Here is a 26,304-nt window from a genome sequence, read left to right as displayed (position 1 = left end):
TATATTAAATAATGTCATTTGGTATCAAATTTAAAAAGTTCTGTGCCCTATTTTTTTTCAAATTTCATAAAACAAATATGTGTGAATCGTAACGTTACACGAACGAGTTAATTTGTCTACATAGACACACAAGCGAACAAATGCCACTTTCAGGCCCAGGCATTTACTGCATTACGTTGTGTTGCGTCTTAGATAAATAGTTGTGATTCAATTTCATTTTTTTCATCTATATCATTTATGAATTCAATGAACACACATTATTTTAACGTTCTATGTGCAACTATTTGTCGGGGCGCCCCTGTTTGTAACCCCCGCGCGCGCGCCGAATGTAAACAGTAACGAACGGCATTGTAGAAAAGAGAGAGCCGTAATGCAGAAGAGAAGTTGTGTATTCTTTCGATGTACAAATGCATTTTCAATTTACTGTGAAACATATGAACATGCACAGGGAACAATACTACATATTTGTTTAAGGAGGATATTTTTCTCGTGTGAATCGTTTACGAGGAAATTCTGACAGCCACACTTCTGTTGACGATCAGCCGTTGATAAGCTACGAGTAATAAAGGAGAAAAGATGGACATTAAAGTGTGTGATTTATGTGGATGTTACTGAAGAAGGTGAGGCTTTTACTCCTTTTAAAGTTTAAAAAAGTTAAAGTTAAAATTTAGTATATAGTATAGATGTACATGTAAGTACGTGCACACTGTTTGTTTTTGTTATGGTGTGGGTGTTTGTTTACTAACGTGTAATTTTTACATGTTTCATGGATGTTTAGACTCGCTCGAGGTTCATGGGGGACTGGAAAGGGTAACTGAATTTATCTATTAAAAAAAATAACAGATTGTGAATTTTCAACTCAAAATTCAAAGCAGGGTCTAATTAGAAACATATCATATATTCTTGTGCAGAAGACTCCAAATGTAGTCATGAATATCCTGTAGACATAACTTCAAGTAAATAAAATTGTATACTTCAGACTTCAGAGTTAAAACATGACTTTAATATCTTTATGATGCCAATCATTGTATCATTAGAAAGGTTTAGCAGACCAACGGGTACCCGGTACATGTACTTGTACATGTAGGTTACAAGTTAGAATTATGCGTACTATTCTACCAGTTCACATAATTTTTCTTGTTTAGCAGTTATGATGTATACTTAAATTGTCCTTGTTAATGTTTTAAATGTAATTTTTTATTCTCTTTTTTTAATCTGACTACTGGCAGTACTGGCCTGCGAGCAGTTCTCGCCGAGGACCATTACTCGCTGGTGCACTGTTACATCATATTTTCGTATGTAATTTTATGTGTTGATAAAATGACGTAACAATGCAGTGAATGCACTGGTGAGAAATGGTACTCGGCGAGAACTGATCGCACGCCAATATTGATTAATTACAGACAAAAACTGAAGGTTGCGCGTGTTATTTTTTATTGAACAACATTGTTTAAAATAATTCTTTATATATCTGATGATCAGACCGGTTTGAATACCAGTGCCAGATAGCTCAGTTGGTAGAGCACCTGACTAGAGATTCAGGGGGCCCAGGTTCAAATCCCGGTTTGGTCCTTCATTATTTCTCCCATCCTGTTACAATATTGGTGTTGTGACCAACCCCTGGAACTAACAGGTTAACTCCTGCCAGGGGTGATCTTCGAGGGTGAAGATCATTTAAGGGGGAAGGAATGTGACGGTCAGACTGGTTTGAATACCGGTGCCAGATACATGTAGCTCAGTTGGTAGAGCACTTGACTAGAGATTCAGAGGGCCAGGTTCGAATCCCAGTTTGTTCCGTCGTTATTTCTCCCATCTTTTACATATACATGTACATCAGATATATGACAGATGATTAAGGGTCATCACATGTTTTGCAAGATGCAATAAGTGTTAAAAACCTTTACTTTACAACACAATACATATAAGTGAATATTTATGTTTCTTGTTATTATTTGGTGTGGTTTTCTTGACAGTGTCGCATAAACAATTTATCCGCTCCTAAAACACAAACTTTCTTTTTGTGGATTCAGCTTACCGCTGATTGGCTGCTGTTGCAGCAGACAAATAAGATATGCACGCACAAAACACAATGAACTTATCAGAGAATGAGTTGAGTTTATTTCAACTGTTGGAATTTGGGGTTTTTTTTTTAAATGTATACTTGTGACAAAACATATATGTGGTACATACAGCTGTAGCTTTATGAAGAAAATTTTGGTTAGACCATATATACCTATCATGCAAGTAAATGATATTTACAAAAAACTTGCAATTTATGGCGCACGAAATATACGCTAGTTTTATAAAGATTGACATACATGTAATGTACCACATTCTGTGAAAAATAATCTATTAAAAATTCTTCATTAAGTTTACTCATACATGTTTTATGCTTATTACACATAGTATTGTTTTTAAAACATGTGATTTATAAGAAAATAAGCAAAAACCCTCGCTAAATTTATTTGCAAAAAAAAAAACAGTAGAATTGATAAAAAATGGTATACCAGAAGCTAATACCAGTACATGTACTTTGACGCTGTTCGGTGGGTAATATTCGTTTGTAATTTACGAATTGAAATATTGACTGTTGCACTACAAGTATGGTAATAAACTCTCTCTCTCTCAAACTCTCTCTCTCTCAATTTGATAAGTGTTTATACCTATGAAAATTTTTTATATTATATTATGACTTGATATGCAAATTTTTGATCTTGTACTGCCTAAATGTTATGTCATGTATTGGGATATGTCATACCTATTACACTGCATGGTCAGTGTATTTTTTCCAGATATACTATGCATATGTTAATGTAAACACAGCTATTACTAGTACATGTATGTAAACACAGCTAATTATTTTTTTTTTATTTCAGCTCAAAACAGACTCTTGTTACCACATGGCTTTTACCGGTACCTGTTGATTCTTGTGGGTCAGCTCCTGAGATTAACCTGTCACCTCTATCCACATGCATATTCCTTGTGTTCTACAGACTATTTACCGGTAATTCAAATTAAATCCGATAATGCATGAACAATAATGGAACTTGAAGAAACCATCATGCCATGTTGTGGTTTGTGTTTGATAAGAAATTATGAAAACAAAATTAAGGCTGTTTATAAAGAAATTCATAATTGCTGTGAAAATTTGTTTTTCAATAAAAGTATGCAATTATGTTTCCTTTATTTTTTATTTCATAAAGATATTTAGATGTGTTTACATAATTGAAAAATCCCCCCCCCCCCCATTTAATTGTCTGCATTAAGATTACATGTAGGATATGTAAATGTACATTTGACTTTGAAATAACATCTGCTATGATAATTACTTTTGAAATGAACAAGAAACAACCTATTTCTACCTTTCTAAGGTATATATGCATAAAAAAAGTAGAAAAACATGTCAAATTTGAACATTTTTCATTGAAATCAACTCTGTCTCCAGCTACCTGGGTGTGTTTGAATTTAATTCTAATTTAAGGCAGATGTCTAACTTGTAGGTTGTAACTTACTGTTTTAGCATGGTTAGAAGGAGACTAGAAATCAGAATAGATTAGATATTCACTAAATATGATTGTTAGCTTACTTTTTTCATGAAAACAATAAATCACAAGCAGGACAGCTGTCTATTTGTTAATTAAAATGGTACAAATCATACAATAAACAAATAAAGATCAAATTTTAGAATCATTGATGATTGTTTTCAAATATGTGTGAGAAATGAATCGAGGAAATTGCCACACGTTTCATAAAATTAGGTAAAACATTTCAAACCATGACTTTTTATGAAAATCAAAAGATTGGGGGGGGGGGGGGTATACATGTAAGGGTATTTCTAAGTGATGTGAAGCTTTTATCATGATTATATCATGTAGGCATATGTTGTATTGAATAAGGTTTCTTTTTAAAGGTGGTTGAACAAAAGTTGACCTCTAAAAGGTCAGGTAAAGATGTTTTACTATGGAGAACCCTGTAAATCTGTGTTTACTAAAGGAAATTGGAAATGGTGGGTTCACTTAAATGGCCATATTTTTATTAAACCTCAATGGAATTGGCAATATGTGGTATTCTTTTTCTCAGAATTGCATTAGCTTTCTTATTCTAAGACAAACCGTCTTTTCATAAAAATGTTAGTGTACAAAGTTAAAGGTACAAGAAACAGTTTCGGATAAAGTACCGTCAATATTTTTGTAAAATTAAGAGTGACTGTACTTGAAGGTTTATCATTGTTGCGTAGATTCATGAAATGAATTTTAATGATTATCAATAGTTAGAGGGATGTCTCTTGTTGGAATTGGTAAGCAATATTAAGGCCCCTAATTTTAAGTACATGAGAAGCAGAAATAAATTGTGAAACTTGCGGCTATGACAGATATGTTGACTTTACAGTGAAATTGAAGGTTACAAACGGGAGGTTATATAACATGAAATGTAGGTGGATGGGATATTATATGCCTATTTAGTAAATACTAAAATTTACTAAATTTACTGGGTATGAGGACAATAGCAAGTTTATTGTCCCTCAAGACAGCAACTATTTAATGAGGCAAAGCCAAGGGAAATAGTTGCTGTGGAGTGGGACAATAAACTTGCTATTGTCCGAATAGTCAGTTAATTGGTATTTCATTATACTGAAGAAAACTTTATTTGTCAGCCATGCAGAATTTCTTGATGATAAACAAATTAGAGTTAAATCAAACTTTGTATTTAATGCGGCGATCTTATTAGGTCAGAGGTGTTCCGAGTTTAAGGTGATATGGGACACTTCCATGTTGTGACGTATTGTTTATCGAAATAAACAATAAAATAAAGTGTAATTATATAAGTACATGTAGTTTCTTTTCAAAAATGGTCACCTAACTCCTTAGCACAGTGGGTTAGAGGGTTTACTAGGAACCTGTAAGTCATGAGTTCGAATCCCGCTGGGGTTTTTACAATTTTTACCTTTTCAAATATTTTTAAAAGCTATTTTTTGGTTATATATTGTAAAATTTGAAAATTCTAAACCGGTGAAATTTTTTCAATTATATAGTACTTTAATCCACATTAATATCGACAGATGTCCCATACCACCTTAAAAAGGAGGGAAATCAAATTCTGCTGATGAATAGTTTTGATGACTATTCACCATAGGCAGATAGCATGGATACTATTTTAAATTAGATACATTGTAAAAAGGCATGTTTATGCGGGCGCCTTCTAGTGATCAATTTGTCCGTCTGTCCATCGGAGATGGCTTGACAGGAGCATAGCTTCTCTCCCCTTGGCCCAATCTGGCTCATACCTCATTCACAGGGTTCCTTTGGTTGAAGGATGTGCAGTGACCTTGAATCATGTTTTTAGGTATAAGGTTAAGGTCATAGCAGAATTATATATATAAAATCCTTGTCTGGGGCATATCTTTTTTCCCTTTGGTCCAATCTGGCTAATACTCACAGAGTGTCTCTATGGTTAAACGATGTGCAGTGACCTTGCATGAAATTTCTAGGTAACGGGTGAAGATCATATCGGATCATGCAAAAATCCTTTTTTGAGAGCATATATAATTTCTACTAACCCCTATTTGGCTCAGACTTCACATAAGCAGAGCTTTTTGAGTAAAGGGTGAAAGGGTGTGTAGTGACCTTGAACCTATTTTCAGTGAAAAGAAACTGTGAAGGTCATAGCAGAATTATATTTTTAAAAATCCTTGTCCGGAGTATATCTTCTCTCCCTTTGCTCCATTCAGCCTCATACTTCACCCACATGATGCCTTTGATCAAAATATATGCAATGACCTCGAATGATATTTGTAGATGAAGAGTCAAGGTCATATCAGATTACACAAAAATCCATATTTTAAGAGCATAAATATACTCTCCTTTTAGCCCCTATTTGGCTAATATTTTGTCTTTTCAGAGTCTATTGGTTAATGGTGTGCAGTGACCTTGAACCAAGTATGTCAATGTGAAGGTCAAAGCAGATCTTTTTAAAATTAGTTTTAGACAGTAGATTATTTTCCAAATATGCTTAATCTTGGTCAGATTGAACAAAAATGCATGTATGTTAGGGGGAATGAAATTGAATTAAAAGTTCTATGCCAGCTGGAAAAATTTCAAGTTATAGGTCAAGGTCAAAGCAAAATTCTCTTAAAGAACATCAGCGGGGCCCTTTGAAATGTTCACCATTTCAATGTTGTCTGGTTCATAGTAATTTTACATAGAAAATATTCACAGAGGTACAGTAAAGTAAACTTTACATCGATAAGTTTCTGACAATTAATGACGCAACGAGCACACAGTACGAAAGGTCAACCCTTTGAAAAGCAGTGAAGAGGAAAATCTGCTCAGAATTATGTTTTAAACAAAATTGATTTTTTACGTAAATTTTAATTTCGCATTCTGGGTTCAGAAAAAAGATGTTAGTTCAAGGTATAGTAAACTTGTACCTAAAATGAAGTCAAATGTGTAAAGTCGTACTTAAACACATTGTTTTTTTTGTTAAGTCGTTCTTGAAATGGTTAAGGGTTTTGGTTAAGTCGTACTTAAAACATTCGGATTATGTTAAGTTGTACCAAGAATCATTCGATTTTTTTATCTTTTTGTACTTAGGTTTCTTTGTTACTAGATTAAGAACTCTGCTTCTTAGACGTACTTCTAGCGTTGCTTTCGACATTAGCGGAAAACCCACTCGTTGCTTTGCAACGAGCTTTGCTCTAGTTATTAAGGTCTTCCGTTTCCAACGGAAGACCTTATTGTTTTTCTTAGGTTTCTTTTTCCCTATTATTATTATTATTTTTTTTTTTCTTACCGATTTTGTGCACGCGATATCTCGGAAACGGCTCAACTGATTTACGTCAAATTTTCAGTTCTGATAGGTATTGATCTGAACCTTGTTGGAAATTTTTTTTGTTTATGACGTCACTTCCTGTCTTGAGATATCGTGGATTTAACTGTTTTTATAGGGGTATTTTGTACAGAGAACTCCTCTTTTACCATTTAAGATATGATGTTGAACTTTTCAGGGCTGATAGACGAAAGATTGAAATAGTGTCTAATGGTCATTAATCATCTTTATGTCAAAGAGCGCCGAAGCTCGCCCGAGCTTGAAAATTAAGATTAAAAAGGCGTCGTGATTTTTCTTGGTTTTCTTTGAATATCTCTTTTCTCGAAAGCATTTTGTTAAAACAAGTAGAACAAAAAAACTTAATTAAATCAAGAGCTTTCATTTGAGATCAAGAAAAAGGGGCTGACCCTTCAAAGAAGGGGCTGAGGGGGCTCTAAAGTCTTTTAATGATAACTTTTTACCGTGAAATATTTTGTGATGCTTTATAGAAGCAATTATGTTTATTCTTAGGTCATTAACCTAATCATGGCAATCATTTACTCCTATGTTACGTAATTAGGGATTTTAAGGGGCCAGAAGTCCAAAACTTTAATGCTCAATATCTCAAAATGAAGAAACATTTGGATAAGCAATATTGAACAAAAGATGCTCAAAATATTGAGCTTAACAATCTGAAACCATAATTTCCTTGTTATGCGGTCCCTAAAAGGAGTTACAGGGTCGGCCCCTAAAACGACCCTCTCCAGATATCTTGAGAACGGTACAAAATTTGTAAACACTTATTGAACAAAATGTGTTTGAATTGACAAGAGCTTTCATTTGAAATCATATAAAAGGGGCTGGCCCTTCAAATTAGGGGCTGAGGGGGCTCTAAAGTCTTTAAATGATAACTTTTTACTGTTAAATATTTTGTGATGCTTTATAGAAGCCATTATGTTTATTCTTAGGTCATTAACCTAATCATGGCAATCATTTACTCCAATGTTACGTAATTAGGGATTTTAAGGGGCCAGAAGTCCAAAACTTTGATGCTCAATATCTCAAAATGAAGAAACATTTGGATAAGCAATATTGAACAAAAGATGCTCAAAATATTAAGCTTAACAATAATCAACTATAATTTCATTGTTATGCGGTCCCTAAAAGGAGTTACAGGGTTGGCCCTAACACGACCCTCTCAAGATATCTCGAGAACGTACAAAATTTGTAATTACTTGTTGAACAAAAAGTGTTTGAATTGACAAGAGCTTTCATTTGAAATCATGAAAAAGGGGCTGGCCCTTCTAATACGGGGGTGAGGGGGCTCTAAAGTCTTTAAATGATAACTTTTTACTGTTAAATATTTTTTGATACGTTATAGAAGCAATTATGTTCATTCTAATGTTATGTACATGTACATGGCGATCATTTACTCCAATGTTACGTAATTAGGGAGTTTAAGGGGCCAGAAGTCTAAAGCTTTGATGCTCAATATCTCAAAATGGAGGAAAACTTTGGAAAGCAATATTTAACAAAAGATGCTCAAAATATTGAGCTTAACAATGTACAACCATATATTGTTTTTATCTGGACACTAAAAGGAGTTTTAGGACCGGATATCAAAACGATTTTTCCCAGATATCTCAAAAACGGTAACCAATTTCTAAATACTTATTAGTGGTACACAAAAATACCTTTTGACTAAAATGAATGAAAAGGAGCTGATCCCTCAAGTAAGGGACACCAAAGTGATAAATAGTCTTTCACCCATTACTCATAGATCCCGCCTCCTTTTCCGGATACGTTTCGTTGATGAAGGTCAAGAGTAAGGTTATTCCATATTCTAAAAATCGGACGGAAGACCTCCTCGTTGCTCGCAACGAGATCGTGTCTAGTTATTAGGGTCTTCCGTTTTCAACGGAAGACCCTCTTGTTATTCTATTGTTTCTTTTTCATTATTATTATTTTTCTTTTTCTTTATTTTTCTGACTTTTTCAAAGCTTAATATCTCAAAAAGTTTTCAACAGATTTACATGAAACTTTCAGGGATTATGAAGCATTATTGTGCCTCAAAGTTTTAAAATTTTCAACTACAACGTTACTTCTGTTTTTACGTTACGTCAATTTTTAAATTTTAAAAAAGTAATTTTGTCCAGGGCGTTTTTCAAAAACGGTTCAAGATAAAGACTTGGAATTTTCTGTGTTGTAGCAATGATCGTTTTTATTTGGACATAAGACTGGAAATTAGTTTTCGTCACTTCCGGTCTAAACCGGAAGTGTTTTAAAACTTTCGAATTTTCGAATTTTTCGTTTTAATTAAAAATGTTTACGAGGTTTGTAGAGTTTGTTATGCTGAACACGAATCTGAAATCCGTTTGAAAATCGGACGATGCATTACAGAGATATCGGGGGTAAAAAATTGATTTTTCCGGAAATTTTGATTCCGCGTCCTTGGTTTAAAAAATAGCGTAATGTTCAAAGTAAAATTAACTCGTACCAAAAATAATCGCTAAGTCGTACTTGAACACATTCGGATTTTTTTGTTAAGTCGTTCTTGAAATCACAAAGGTTTTTGTTAAGTCGTACGTAAAATCATTCGTATTTTGTTAAGTCGTACCAGGAATAATTCGATTTTTTTCATCTTTTTATTTTTGTTACTCTTGTTATTGGTTTAAGGGCTCTGCTTCATACAGGAACTTCCAGCTTTACTTCCGATATTAACGGAAGACCCACTCGTTGCTTTGCAACGAGCTTTGCTCTAGTTATTATTCTTTTTCTTTATTTTTCTGACTTTTTTAAAGCTTAATATCTCAAAAAGTTTTCAACGGATTCACATGAAATTTTCAGGGATTATGGAGTATCGCTGTCCCTTAAAGGTGATAAATTTTTAACCACAACGTCACTTCCGTTTTTACGTTACGTCAATTTTTAAATTTTAAAAAAGTGATTTTGTCCAGGGCGTTTTTCAAAAATGCTTCAAGATAGAGACTTGGAATTTTCTGTGTTGAAGCATTGATCGTTTTTATTTGGACATAAGGCTGGAATTTAGTTTCCGTCACTTCCGGTCCAAACCGGAAGTGTTTTAAAATTTTCGAATTTTCGAATTTTTCGTTTTAATTTCAAATGTTCACGAGATTTGTAGAGTTGGTTACGCTAAATACGAAACTGAAATCCGTTTGAAAATCGGTTGATGCATTACTGAGATATCGGGGTTTAAAAATTGATTTTTCCGGAAATTTTAATTCCGCGTCCTTGGTTTAAAAAATAGCGTAATGTTCAATGTAAAATTAACTCGTACCAAAAATAATTGTTAAGTCGTACTTGAACACATTCGAATTTTTTTTGTTAAGTCGATCTTAAAATCGCAAAGGTTTTTGTTAAGTCGTACTTAAAATCATTCGTATTTTGTTAAGTCGTACCAAGAATATTCGATTTTTTCATCTTTTTATTTTAGTTACTCTTGTTATTAGTTTAAGGGCTGTGCTTCTTACAGGAACTTCCAGCTTTACTTCCGACATTAACGGAAGACCCACTCGTTGCTTTGCAACGAGCTTTGCTCTAGTTAGGGTCTTCCGTTTTCAACGGAAGACCCTCTTGTTATTCTATTGTTTCTTTTTCATTATTATTATTTTTCTTTTTCTTTATTTTTCTGACTTTTTCAAAGCTTAATATCTCAATAAGTTTTCAACAGATTTACATGAAACTTTCAGGGATTATGAAGCAATATTGTGCCTCAAAGTTTTAGAATTTTCAACTACAACGTCACTTCCGTTTTTACGTTACGTCAATTTTTAAATTTTAAAAAAGTGATTTTGTCCAGGGCGTTTTTCAAAAACGGTTCAAGATAAAGACTTGGAATTTTCTGTGTTGAAGCAATGATCGTTTTTATTTGGACATAAGACTGGAAATTAGTTTCCGTCACTTCCGGTCTAAACCGGAAGTGTTTTAAAATTTTCGAATTTTCGAATTTTTCAGTTTAATTTAAAATGTTTACGAGGTTTGTAGAGTTTGTTATGCTGAACACGAATCTGAAATCCGTTTGAAAATCGGACGATGCATTACAGAGATATCGGGGGTTAAAAATTGATTTTTCCGGAAATTTTGATTCCGCGTCCTTGGTTTAAAAAATAGCGTAATGTTCAAAGTCAAATTAACTCGTACCAAAAATAATCGTTAAGTCGTACTTGAACACATTCGGATTTTTTTGTTAAGTCGTTCTTGAAATCAGAAAGGTTTTTGTTAAGTCGTACGTAAAATCATTCGTATTTTGTTAAGTCGTACCAGGAATAATTCGATTTTTTTCATCTTTTTATTTTAGTTACTCTTGTTATTGGTTTAAGGGCTCTGCTTCATACAGGAACTTCCAGCTTTACTTCCGATATTAACGGAAGACCCACTCGTTGCTTTGCAACGAGCTTTGCTCTAGTTATTATTATTTTTCTTTTTCTTTATTTTTCTGACTTTTTCAAAGCTTAATATCTCAAAAAGTTTTCAAGAAATTTACATGAAACTTTCAGGGATTATGTAGCATTATTGTGCCTCAAAGATGTTAAATTTTAAACTACAACGTCACTTCCGTTTTTACGTTACGTCAATTTTTAAATTTTAAAAAAGTGATTTTGTCCAGGGCGTTTTTCAAAAACGCTTCAAGATAGAGACTTGGAATTTTCTATGTTGAAGCATTGGTCGTTTTTATTTGGACATAAGACTGGAAATTAGTTTCCGTCACTACCGGTCTAAACCGGAAGTGTTTTAAAATTTTCGAATTTTCGAATTTTTCGTTTCAATTTCAAATGTTTACGAGGTTTGTAGAGTTGGTCATGTTCAATATGAAACTGAAATCCGTTTGAAAATCGGACGATGCATTACAGAGATATCGGGGTTTAAAAATTGATTTTTCCGGAACTTTTGACTCCGTGTTCTTGGTTTAAAAAATAGTGCAAATTTCACACAGAAAGTATAACTCCTGCTGAAAACAATTCGTACAGGTCCTAAAACCGATCTTTGTTTTTTAAATAGTTAATCAGAGTGTTTATTGAAGGATTTCGTTAATTCGATTGATAATTAATTTGAATATGTATACTTCGTTTGAAAAAAAGAGAAAATTTTGTCAACAGGAATCATAACAAAAAACAAAGCAGCTGGCGACCGTTTCACTCACTGGAATTGAAGACACAGATCCCGATCATCATGATCATCGAAAAGCGATCGAAAGTCCTTTCTGAAATTTGGTTAATCGCGATATATATATAAGCCTAACCTAATTGTCGCGGATCTTTCAGTTGTTGAATAATAGAACAACCCGTACAGTGTAAATTGGAGTTTGTAAAGATTACAAATATTGATTGTGATTATTTACTTGAAAAGAAATGCATAATGTAATGCATGTGAATATGTGTTCTGCATATTAAACACAAACTTATTAATATTTTACCGAAATATTTATCGTAAGATTCACCATGTCAACTCGCCATGTTTTGACTGCGAACAACAGCTGATAGCGGTGTGTCGATCAACATTTTTAAAAGAAGCATGGCATGCAAGACGTCGATAGTGGAAAATTCAGCTCAACTAACGTATGACAGATTATAAAGGTATGTTTCAATAAAGGATATGTCGTATTGACTTTTTCTTTTCAAAGTATTTGCACATTTCATTCTAATCCGAGATTCCTCTGACTCGGACCTGCGCTTTTGACGTACGTCACAATATAAAAGCGGGCGTTATAGTCAGAGGAATCTCGGAATATTATCTGTCCGGTGTATTTTCACGTGTATGTTTTGCACATCAGTCTTTTGAATTTCTATTTATTATTATGCATCTGTAACATTATGTCTTATTTTGTATTGAACAAGGTAAAACAGTGCAATTAAAAAGGGGTGGGGGTCCTAAGGTACAGTACATTAGAATGTTTTAATTACAGTGCATGTTTGCATGATGATAACATTACCTTAATTATTTGAATATAGCAGATCATTACCATATCGCCTTCACTTAATTTATAAGTAAAAAACTCAGACAGGCTTGTCCTTAATAAAATAAATATATTTGACATTGTAAATATTCAATCTATAGTTAAAAGTAGACATTTCGTTTGGTTCTCTGTTATATATGGTTATCGTCCGTGAAAGAGCATGTAAAACAGAGTGCGAGATGAGACGAACTTTATATTAAATCAAGCTCAGATTTTAGGTTAATGTTCCCTGATATCTATAAAACATTCTTCTCAAGATTTAATTATTTCACAGAAACGTTGTTATGTTTTTGAGATTAGTTTATCTTTTATATATATTGATTCATTTTAGATAAACTTTACACGCAAATCATATCTACATTGTAAACAATTTTTACAGTAAGACAAATGTATGTAATAATTTTTACTGCATGTGCCTCAGATCTCTCTCTCTCTCTCTCTCTCTCTCTCTCTCTCTCTCTCTCTCTCTCTCTCTCTCTCTCTCTCTCTCTCTTTCTCTCTCATATGCTTTTAATCTTGAAAAAGCGTCACAGAGCAACGTCATTTTGTAATAATCACTGTCTAGTAAAAGAAACCAACAAATGCAACAATATATTCAATTTCAAAATGAGCATGTATTATCAATCCCTCATTTTTTCAATGTGCAACCAAAATCCAAAGCTTTGTCAAAGAATGTCAGCGCTTCAGATGTAGATTCGGCAGGAATCTGGGCGCACAAGGAGAGGGAAAGTTTTATAAATTAATTTTGAATATTTTTCGAATTATAACCGTTATTTGGTTTCTGGTTGATGTGGAATGAGTGGAAAAGTATTTGAAATGCAAAAGGTTTTATTATAATATGGGTCTAAATATAGCAGCATGATGCAATTCATGCAAAATCCTACTTATTTACAGCTTTTTTAAAATGATTTTTTTGTCTCTGGGTCTTCTCTCCACAAATTTGAAACGTGTAAAGATAACATATTTCAACATTAAAAATGTCGCTTTTTAAAAAAAGATGGAGAGATGACCCAAAGATGACTAATTATGTACTTTTTCAAATTATTTTTTGAAGGATGAAAAGCTAAGTCCATTGATATGATAGTGTTGTTTCAAACAGTACTTTATAGAGCATATATTGACAAGTCTCGCATGGCTCAGTGGTTTCGTCCTGGATTAGTGAATACATACATTCAGTGTTTGGGGTTCAAATCCAACTGGTGGTCTTTTAAAAAAAAAATTAACTTTTTTGTTTTAAATGTTTGTTATTATAACATGATGTTGAATTATAATATACCAGTATATTTTAATTTATTGTTATTGATTTCTAGATCTGCTGTATGAACACTATAAACAAAATTCTTTTCTTATTACAAGAACTAGTTTTTATGATATACACAATATAACTTCATTAAAATATGTTTGCATTAACATTTCCAACTAGTTATCGGTTTACCTCTCATTGCCATTTTTTTTTAAAGCTTTGTGAGTTTTTTAATAACCTGAATAGCCATGTACTTCGACTCTCAACATAATATATTTTTGTTGAAACCTGTACATAGCCTTTCAAGGTTAAAGACATTTAAATCCCAATTGATTCGTGTCGAGGATTCCGGCAAACTTACAATCTTGTGCACTCACTTTCTTTTTCATAGAATTTTATGCACACTATCAAGAGTATTGTTTTTAAAACATGTTATTCATAAGAAAAGAAAAAAAACCTTACTAAATTTATTTGCAAACATATCCAGTAAAATTCATTTGATAAGAAATGGTATTGCAGAAGATTTTACTTTGACGCTGTTCAAATGGCTAATATTCCTTTGTAGTTTACAAATTGAAATATTGACTGTTGCACTATGAGTAAAACAAAATCTCTCTCTCTCTCTCTCTCTCTCTCTCTCTCAATTTGATATGTGTCTGCCTAAGAAAAATTTTAAATGCTATATATATTATGACTTAATATGAACATTTTTGTTTTTGTAGTGACTAAATGTTAATGTCATGTATTGGGATATGTGATACTAATTACACTGCATGGTCAGTTTATTTTTTTCCAGAAATACTATGCATATTTTAATGTAAACACAGCTATTATTAGTACATGCATGTATGTTAACACAGCTTAGTGATTTTTTTTTATTTCAGCTAATGGCGGCCACATGGTTTTTACCTGTTTATCCTTGTGGTTTCAGCATTTTGAGGTTAACCTGTCACCTCTACCCACACGCATATTCCTTGTGTTCTACAGACTATTTACTGGTAATTCAAATTAAATCGGATAATTCATGAACAGTTACTGTGATGGAGCTTTAAGAAAGCATCATGCCTTGTTGTGGTTTGTGTTTGATAAGGAATTATGACAAACAAAATTAAGGCTGTTTAAAGAAGTTTACAATTGTTTATTTGTTAGTTGTGAAAATTTGTTTTTCAATAAAAGTATGCAATTATGTTTCCTTTATTTTGTACTTTATAATGATATTTAGATACATTTAGATATTTAGATACATAATTCAAAAATCATCTCTCTTTCCAATTTTCTTGATTAAGATATTACATGTAGGATATGTAAATGTACATTTGACCATCATATAACATCTACTATGATAATTACTTTTGAAATGAACATGAAATAACATATTTTTACATTTTAAATGTCTATGTGCAAATGCAGAAAAACATGTCAAATTAAATTTGAACATTTTTCATGGAGTTCTCATCTGTCTCCAGCTACCCGGGTGTGTTTAAATTTAATTTTAATTTAACACAGTTGTCAAACTTGTATACCTAAGGTCTTACTGTTAAGTATGGTTAAAAGGAGACTAGAAACCAGAATAGATTAGATATTCACTAAATATGATTGTTAGCTTACTTTTTTTCATGGAAATAAGAAATGACATGCAAGACAGCATGTCTATTTGTTAAGGAAATTGCTGCAAATCATCCAATAAACAAACAAAGATCAATTCTTAGTATCATTGATGATTGTTTTCAAATATGTGTGAGAAATAACTCAAAGAAATTGCCACAAGTTTCATAAAATTAGCTAATAGATTTCAAACCATGACTTTTTATTAAAATCAAAAGATGGGGGAGGGTATACATGTAAGCTAGGGCATTTCTAAGTGATGTAATGCTTTTATAATGATTATATCATGTAGATGTATGTAGTACTGAATAAGGTTTCTTATTAAAATAGGTTAAACAACAATTGACCTCTAAATTGTTGGGTAAAGATGTTTTACTATGTAGAACCCTATGAATCTGTGTTAAATGAGGAAAGCAAAAATGGTGGGTTCACTTAAATTGCCATATTTTTCTTAAACCTCAATGGAATTGGCTACCCTTACCAAAGTAAAATTATTGCTGCAACAATGCCGCAATATTGCGGCAATATTGCAGCAACACATTTTTGTTACCAGAAACCAGATTTTGAGACTAGTGAAATGTTGCCGCTAGCTGCAACAACTTCTGGTAACATTTTGGCAATACTGCTGGAGTGTTGCCACTAGCGGCAATAACTTCTGGCAACATTCTGGCAATACTATTTGAGTTATTTCTGTAAAAAATTATATTAACATGCACCTAGAATATTGCCACTAGCTGCAACAACTTCTGGTAATATTCTGGCTACACTCAGTATCATACTGCCAGAAAAAATTTTCTGGTAACATCTACATGTATTTGATCATTTAAATCATGAACTAATATACATAATATATATAATTCGATCTGGCAATACTGCTAGGCATCATATTTGATTTCTACTTTAATTATAATTTAAGGAGAAGCCGAGCAGTGGAGGGGGGTTAAAAAATTGTCAATTATTTAGATATGATTTCAGTTATAACGCCTCAAAACTTGCCAGAAGTTTACCACAAACTTTTCTTTTTCCTCTGATTTATTATGCTTACCGAGCTTGCAAAAGCTTTAGCAGAATTTAGACATAAAATTTTACACATTCAGCACAAGTCTAAAACTGTCAATTATAATTGCATGAATATTGCTTTTGTAAACATATTTTTCCCAAAAAAAATAATAAGTCGAAAAAATTAAATCTAGTAAATATTTTATGATTAAAGTCTTATTCTAAGAAAGTCTCAATGATATTCCCTTCAATGGCATATAACTGTTATGCATGGTTACGATGTTTCACTATAAAAGACTGTTTGAATCACCCCCCCCCCCCCAACTCATGTTTTACGTGAAATACCGACCTGTCTGTTCTTTTGTAAAGGTATATTCTTTTTTATTAAGTTAAAATATCAGTCTACTTAGATTTGAGTATCTAAACTTCTCAATGCATGTTGAATTAAGAATTTTCGTATGCTGTTTGTTTCCACTTTTACTTTCGTTTCAATGTTAAGTTTCGCGCGCGCTGATTGGTCGATCAAATCGCTAGCCGCCAATTTTCACATTCGAAGCTGCCATGTTGTCTTCAATCGAGCCTCCTGCCATCACTGGAGATGGTGAAACATATGAAATGAATGAAATACGGGAATTATCTGTAAACAATGTTAAAAAATACACTGTCAATGGAGTGTTTATCTGTAAAAAAAAAATCAACGGCTGAAAACTGAGGACGAATCTGAGTGAGCGAATCGAGTGTTGACATCCCCTGCACCATGAGCACGTTTTTGAAAAAGTAAGTTTAGCAATAATAATATATTCATTGAATGGCAGTTTAAAACATGTTTGTTATAAGAATATAAACAGAAAGACTGCGATCTACCATTATGGGTTTTACACTGTTTAAGAACCATGCGCGGATCTAGAATTTTATTCCGGGGGCGGGGGGGGGGGGTTGGTTTCGACGGTTATTTGAGTTTGCCAGGGGAAGGGGGTCCGAGGCATATTTTGGGTAATTCTATAATGTAATTTTAAAAAATTTGAAGGGGTAGGGGGTCCTGACCCCCCCCCCCCCCCCCTTGAAACTGCTTAAAATCTGAAAACAATTGCCAACGTGCTTATATGAAATCCATTTTTCTTCCCAGTAGGTCTGCCCTGGGTTACACAGACCTGAAGAAAACCATGAAAAAAGCTGTCACCTTACTGATTAAATGAATGGTGGAACTGGCAACCAAAAAAGAATGATGACGTAATTTGTTTAAGATTATGGAGAGGAACATATACACAACAGTGCTGAATTCCAATGTGGATATTGTTGTGATATTCTGATAGTTGTTTTTGTGATTGTTTATGTGTGAAATCAGAATGCCCACGAGGCTGTCAAAAAAAAAGGACATTTGGAATGCCTAGGACAATTGCCTTGATCAGTCGTAATACAGCAAGTGGTTGTGCAGGACTTGTGAACTATATGGTTTGAGCTCTGCTTACGGTAAACAGTGAACTTTTGTCCATATCCGTCTGTGCGCGTTGTGTCAATCCGTCTGTGCGCGTTGTGTCAATCAAACTACAATACATGTTATTCTGCAGCAATAAATTGTCACTGATTCGCCGAGTACTTTTAGTCAAGTTTCATCATGATTTGTTCATCATATTTGTGTTTATTGTATTTATGTGTTAAATTTAAAGATTATTAATTTTAACTGGTGTCCTTTATAAGCATGTTGAAATTCCAGTTTCAGGTCTCTAATATTATACATCATATTTTTAATTCAATACTTATTTTGTGCATGTTACATTGAATAATATAATTTTTTTACTTCTGTAATATTGTGTAATCACAACCTGTTTTTTATTTTTTATTTTTGAAAGTCTTAATTTAATGTAATGCGAAATGTTAGTCTTGTTGTAACCTTTTTGCATCTTTAAAAAAATAAAACTAATGGCAATTAAAGATTTTTTTTTCATTTTGCTTGTAGATTAATATAATATACATGACTGCTTTACTGTATACATTTATTAATATTTATAAGTATTGCATATATTGTACCATTGATGCCAGAGCACAGAAAATGCATTGAACCAATATTTCTGCAATGTCATTTTTCTTATGCAAATGTATTGCCAGAAAGGTGTTGCAGCAACAATGTGTTGCAGCAAAACTTTTGCGGCAATATCTTTCTGGCAATATTGCCGCAATCTCATTTGCATACGAAAAACGCTACTGCAGCAATATTGCCGCAATGTATTGCCAGAAAGGTGTTGTCGCAACAATATGTTGCAGCAAAACTTTTGCGGCAACATCTTTCTGGCAATATTGCCGCAATCTCATTTGCATACGAAAAACGCTACTGCAGCAACATTGCCGCAATGTATTGCCAGAAAGGTGTTGTCGCAACAATATGTTGCAGCAAAACTTTTGCGGCAACATCTTTCTGGCAATATTGCCGCAATCTCATTTGCATACGAAAAACGCTACTGCAGCAACATTGCCGCAATGTATTGCCAGAATGTTGCTGCAGTATTGCTGCAATAATGCCAGAATGTGTTGCCAGAAGGTCTATATTTTGGTAAGGGTATATGTGGTATACTTTTTCTCAGAATTGCATTACCTTTCTTATTCTAAGACAAAACATATTTTTATGAAATGTTGGTGTACTAAGTTAAAGGTAGCAAGGAACAGTTTTGGATAAAGTACCCGTTAATATTTTTGTAAAATTAAGAGTTGCTGTACTTGAAGGCTTATGAGTGTTGATAAGATTCATGAAATAAATTTTAATGATAGACATTAGTTAGTGGCATGAAAAGATCTAGGGGGAGGGGGGGAGGGGAGTCGGGGGTCAGTAAGTTTCAGACATGTTGATGGTTCAACAAGTACACAGTATGGAGGGTCAACCCTTTCAAAAGCAGTGTAGAGGAAAAGTTGCTCAGAATAATATTTTAAACAAAATGCTACCTTAAAGTTTTTTGTTGGTGGCCCCATTAAGGAGTTTAAGGGTCGGCCCCCTGAAACACAGTTCAGATATATCTAGAACGGTCAACAATTCTTGAACATTTCTTGAACAAAATGTGTTTATATTTACGAGACCGATTTCAATGAAACTAGCTTTCAAAGATTGTTGCACGTTAGTCACATAACAAAGAAATGTGTTCTACAGTGTACTAGTATCTTATCGTTTTCTGGGTGGCTTTTGTACAGTTGTCGATAATTAAAATTTATTTTAATTATTAACCGGGTTTTCCAACGGAAAAATCCAGTTATTTAAATGGCGGGTGGGTGGGCGGCTGCCAAAAAGGCACCCTCATTGTACAGATAAGTGCTCCTACAGTTTTCAAGATAGGAAGTTGTTCTTTTGCAAATCAATTGTACATATATCAGAGGTGTGCATAATGCTAGTTTTTTTTTTATTTCTGACAATATATGAAAAAAATACCTGCTTTTGAACTTAGTCTTTTTTGGGGCAAAATATTGTAAATAAGGTACCCTCATTGTACGGATAACTCCTCCTACAGTTTTCAAGATGGGAACGTCACATCGGCAGCTTAATTTTCACTTGTTGTTATTGTTAATATTAACAAATATACAGAATCTTTAAATGACAATTTGATATTGAAATTTAGAACTACATTTAATTGTCCAATTTAAACCAGACACGTAACATCGGGGGGTTGGGGTGGGGGGGGGGGGGTTGGTGCTCCCCCCCCTTGTTACGTGCTGCCCCTCGTTTTTTTACGCAGCAAATTTTTCTATATTATTGACTATATAAAAAAGTGAATGAAAATGGAGTTGGACTCGCACATTTTGGTGAGCATGTAAAATCTATAGTGAAATTGTAAATTGAAGATATATGTACAGGTGCAGTACCCCCCCCCCCCCCCCCTCCCCGACACGAATTAGAATTTTCACGTTTTATGGAAAGTTGTAGTTGTAAACTATCCCCCCCCCCTCCTTTTTTTTTTTTTTTTTGCTTGTCATTATTCTTTTTTAGGATTAGTCTGTCCCTCGTCGACAAATACACATTTAAAAGAACGATGCAACGTGTTTTGAAATTCTGGGACACTGAACATGAAATCGACATGTTTATCGTACGACTTAACAACTGATGCAAAGGTGAAGGTCATTAGAAAAGTTTTCTGGATGTTGTCGGATTGAATGTACTAATATAGCTGATCCAACATTTAAGAAAGAATGTAATGTGACGGAGAGAAAAGATAAAAAACAGAAAGTATATTTTGCACCATAACATTTGGATGCGTTGTTGTTTACCAGCGCAATTTACTTCAAAGTCGTAAGTTTTGTTTTTGTTTTGTAACAGGTCACGTGTTCGTTGAATAACGGCCATCGTTTTTGTAAGACCGAAATGATTATTTCCCTTAGGTTGTTCTGCTTTCTTTGTAAAACAGGAATCGTTAAGGCTATGAATTCTATAGAATCGGTCGCATTTTTGTTGTTTTATTTGTTTTTTTTTTTTTTTTTAGAAATTTTCTATTTTTAAAAACGAGGAATCGTTCTTGTAATAATAAATCGATATAATCTCTTGTCTTAACATTAACCTCAGGTTAGTCAGGGAGACATACAGTCCTGTAGGACTAGTGTCTGCGATGTATCAAATGATATGCCTCCCATTATCCAAAATTACCATCAGTTGTATATATATATACCTATAGCCAACATGTCACGTCAAAGTATATATAGTATATTGATCTGGTTGGGACCAATCGCCAAAATGGGATATAATAACCCGTATGGGATATAATAGCCCAAATGGGATATAAGTTTTAAGTGCAAAAAATTTAAAAAAAAATTGATTTTGAAGTTTTTGATATAAATCCACATTAATGTGTATCAAATGCAAAAACTTTTGGTTAAGAAGTCTATATGTCAATGGTTTGTAAGATTGATCCCAAAGAAGTTTTGGATATACTGAGGGATCAATCTCCGTAACATCACGGTTCCAGAAAAAGTTGTTTAGCAAAAGTTGTTGCATTTCATCTATTATAATGCGGATTTATATAAAAAAAATTCAAAATCATTTTTTTTTATTTTTTGCAATTAAAAATGGGCTATTATATCCCAAACAAGTTATTATATACCATTTGGGCGATTGGTCCCAACCTGTTGGTACACCAATGTTAATTGGCATAAAAGACCAAAGGTCATTTTTTAGGTGTATATATGTTAATTAAGGGTTAACCTTATTCAATATTTGAACACCGCTGTTCCACAACATGCAGGCATAGTTATCTCGCAAATTAATGTCCAAATTAGATTTTAGTGAGTACCCACATTGAAGTTCAGGTAGAAAATGTTGCTGTCAACATACCATCTAACTTCATTTTGGTGAATGTGAAACAGATTCTTTCTTAATGAGAACAATTTAAATAATAAACAACAAATTACAAATATCACTTGGATCTTAACTTCATTGACTACATCCTGTCAGGATATTTTTCCATTTACCAACCAGTTTCATGTCTTGTGAACTTTTTAACAGCGCTGTTCATTACGGTACTTATATTTACGGTTAAAAAGGGATAAATTGTTCAAAATTATTAATATAACTATTTTTTTATGTTTACAATAAATGATGAGCCTGGTGGGAATCATTTTTACTCAGAATTAAATGTTTTCACTATTCTATACTAAACAGACCCAAAATTAAGCAAGGAAACCCCTGTATAGGTTAATATAAGGAAACATATTTGCAATTGTATTGTCTGTCCCACTTCAGTTTTCCACACTTTTTTTCTTCATGCGTTTGAGGAATAACATGAAATTTGCTGAACAGCTTTAAAATGTCAAACTACAGATTAAGTTTACACTTTTGTAGCATCTGGTTGACATATTTTCGAGAAGATCAATTTTTTATATTCTAAATTTTTAATCTTCGAGTTCGTTATATGGCTCGGTGTTTATCAAATAAACGAGGAAAGTATGTTGTCAGTAATAATATCATTCATTTTTTGGACCATTCCTTTTATTGTTTCTAACAAACAAATAAGTTCTGTAAAATAGTGTCAAGCATTGTGTTGTAAATTTAATTTACAAGGTTTTATGTATTATTACAATCAGGTTTGCTATCGGGTTGGTCTGTTGAGACGGAAAGAAAGATATTCTGCATAACAGTGCATTGTTTTCACAAATTTCTACAAACCGGTAGGGGACGTGTATTGCTTATGCAATACTCTCAGAATGCTTGTTTTTAAAGTAATCAATTGTTAATTAAATAAATTTATGACTGGGTAGAGAAATGAAAGAAATTGATTTTTATCAATGTATTTGTACTATTGTTCTACATCAGTGGCACTTGCTGTTACAGCCACCTTTAATCAGCAGCCACTGCCCATAATTTGCAAGTTTCAATGTTGTTCGTTTAGTTTTTCACTATTATGAATATTTTTAACTCAGTTAAGAGGCCACCTTTCTAACGTGGCCAGCAACCAGTGTTTTTAAGGTCTTGTGCATTCAACATGCCTGTTTTCAATGACCATCTTGTCTGTTTTAAGGAGACTTCACTTCCTAACAGAAAAATAGGGAGAAGCTTTAGAAATCAGGGAGACATTCATTTCTTGACAATAGTATAATGCTAATGATTATATACAGTCTTAAAGAATTTAGATCGGATTAGAAACAAGTCAATAAAAATTAAAACAACTTCTCAAATTTAAAAAAAAAAAATTCTAATTTGTTGAATTTAATTTATTTTATATGGTATTCATACATTTTATATATGAACTAGCTGTTATGCAACTATGTAAGCTTAGGCGATCATAATTTGATTTTTAGTTTTACGGATTTTTTTCCAAGAAAAGTCAAGTCGGAGGACAAAAAAAAAAAAAAAAAAAAAAGGCATGTCAGCTGCTGGCCCGGGTACTTTGAGGCAACTCTTGCTGCCATATATCACTACCACCTCCGATTGTGAGGACTCCAACCGTGCGCATTGCATGCAGACACTAGGTCTGAGGGTCTCTTGTTTTGCATTGGATGAATTGGTTTGTAAGTGTAATTTCAATGCAGGGACCAACCTAAAGCAAAATTTTTGGGAGACTTCAATTCTCTCTAACAGAAAAATAGAGAGAAGTTTGAGAAATCAGGGAGACTTCCATTACTTGACAATGGCATAACACTAATGATGATATACACAGATTCAACCTTCAATAATGACAAATAAAGTCTTTGTACTTTGGTGTATTTTGATGGTAGAAGTCCAATTTTTGGACCCAATTACAACCATTATACAGAGGATCTTTCATTTTTTAAAGAAACTGTAAGCAAACTGTTTTATGATTATTTCACCATTCATTTGACAGTGTCATTAACTAATTTCAAGTTACTAATTAATTATAATATAAACACTAGAAATAAACAGCAGTTGTAATTTTCATTGCACAAGTATCTAGTTGCATTGCCCATATTTATAACAAATAAAGATTAGAAAGCTGCAAGTTATTAATCATAAAAGGGTTTAACTGTGGCTGTGAAAATGTCTTTTGAAATTGATAATTATCATTCTATTGCCTTTGGGTTTAATTTACAAAATTGTGAACTTGGAATACAGGGCGACTTTATATAACATCTCTTTCTAAGGAAAATCCAGCGAAGTTACTGATCAATAAGCAGGTTTTTCGCCCATGTCACCCCCTAGGTTGCTCCTTGTTTATTGCTCTATTTCAATGTAATGTACACAAAATACAAACTTTTTGATTTACAATAGTTTACATTCATTGTCATTTACATTGCTTATAGATATGATTTACATGTAGTTTATTTTTTGATTTTGGTCTATAGATTTGAATAAAATGTAATAGAATTGTACATTATGTCATACATGTTAACTCTACCGATTTTCGCGTAAGTCTACTGCTTTTTGATCCCATTTCGTGTCTACGCTTTTAATAGAAAATCTACCGATTTTTCAAAAATTCAATTTTGTCTCGCTTGGAAGCCATTCTAGCTATAAAATCTCGTTAGTTCTTTAGATATCGCGTTACTTGAGTCAGGAACATTCAGGCGTTCTTTACATAGCGATAATAATGTGGGTTTCAAGCATGCATTTGACAATGAGTTGTGAACACTTCTCATTGATTACATTTATAGTTACAAAAATGTCATCGACATTACCTTCTCGAAAAAGGAAAAGATATTATTCAAAGTTTAACGCTGACTGGCTGAAAGTATTTGATTTTTCTTCATAGATCAAAAAAGGGGAACAGTATGCGTTTTGTCATAACGATTTCTCAATAAGCCATGGGGAGGGGGGACGACATTGAAAAACACAGAGACACAGAGAAACACAGGGACTCATACAAGCATTTGAAAAAAATACAGACAAGTTTCAGATCTGAACTATCAAATGACACTATTTCTTCAATTTTGGCCACCAAGTTAAATAATAACAAAAGTTGTTTTGAATCAATTCCAGAAAAGACCACTCTAAGAAAAGCAAAGCAAGCTACAAAATCCTACACCAATGAACACAAATAAATCTTTTTATGCATGTGATAATAGTGTTATTGTTTCATTTATTACATTCTTTCATATTCCTTATTGTAGCCATTAGCTTCACATGAAAATTGAAACCGTCGCGCGCAATGCTACTGCTTTTGAGTTCAAAATCTACCCATTGTTTATCACTGGAGGTTAACATGTATGATTATGTGTTCAATAAATACCGGTAGTACTATATAAATTATACTATACAGCACAATGAGTGTCTTGTAACTTCAAAATAAGATTATTATTCAGTGAAAAGGCACGATACAATAAACACGATAGGATAAACGGAAAATGTGATAAATAGAAGGATAAACCTGATAGGATCAACACTCAATAGGCTAGTTCTGAGGCACGATAGAACAGCGTACACGCATAATACGATAGGATTAGTACACAAGGGGAAAGGATTGAATTGTAATATTAAGTAAAATTGTGGGTTATGTAGTGTTTATTATGCCCGCCTTCGAAGAAGGGAGAGCATATTGCTTTGCTGCTTCTGTCGGTCGGTCGGTCTATCGGTCGGTCGGACTGTCGGTCGGTCAGTCCACCAACAGTTTCCGTTCATTTTCTTCGCTGAGGATGAACATATTGAAATGAAATTTGGTATACAGGTTTATCATGATTATGTCTAAGTCAAGTTCGATATTGGGTACAATCGAGCAATTTTCAACAGAGTTATGGCCCTTGGACTTAGCAAAAATTCTAGTTTTTTGCAGTTTCCGCTCATTTTCTGCGCAGAGGATGAACATATTGAAATGAAATTTGGTATACAGGTTTATCATGATAATATCTAGGTCAAGTTTGATATTGGGTACGATCGAGCAATTTTCGACAGAGTTATGGCGTTTGGACGTAGAAAAATTCCAGTTATTTGCAGTTTCCGCTCATGTTCTTAGCAGAGGATGAACATATAGAAATTAAATTTGGTATACAGGTTTATGAGATAATATCTAGGTCAAGTTTGATATTGGGTACGATCGAGCAATTTTCGACAGAGTTATGCCTCTTCGACATAGAAAAACTCCAGTTATTTGCAGTTTCTGCTCATTTTCTTCGCAGAGGGTGCACATATGGATATGAAATTTGATAAACAGATTTATCTGTCTAAATAATATCTCGGTCAAGTTTGATTTCGGGTATGATAGAGCAATTTTCGACAGAGTTATGGCCCTTTAACTTAGGAAAATACCAGTTATTTGCAGTT

General features: G+C 33.3%; 2 long non-coding RNA genes across 4 annotated transcripts in view; one reads left to right on the top strand and one right to left on the bottom strand.

Moving 5' to 3' along the window:
• The window catches only part of LOC136271319 (uncharacterized), a 182,320-nt gene that overhangs the window by 102,215 nt on the left and 53,801 nt on the right, over positions 1-26,304 (bottom strand). The window lies entirely within an intron of this gene.
• LOC117684429 (uncharacterized) lies at positions 17,008-18,200 on the top strand. The gene is made up of 2 exons (XR_004598189.2): positions 17,008-17,402; positions 17,752-18,200. It is a non-coding gene; the product is annotated as an uncharacterized lncRNA (long non-coding RNA).

The sequence above is a fragment of the Magallana gigas genome, chromosome 9, assembly GCF_963853765.1.
Source record: "Magallana gigas chromosome 9, xbMagGiga1.1, whole genome shotgun sequence".
Classification (NCBI taxonomy): Eukaryota; Metazoa; Mollusca; class Bivalvia; order Ostreida; family Ostreidae; genus Magallana; species Magallana gigas.
This window is presented reverse-complemented; position numbering and strand designations above follow the sequence as displayed.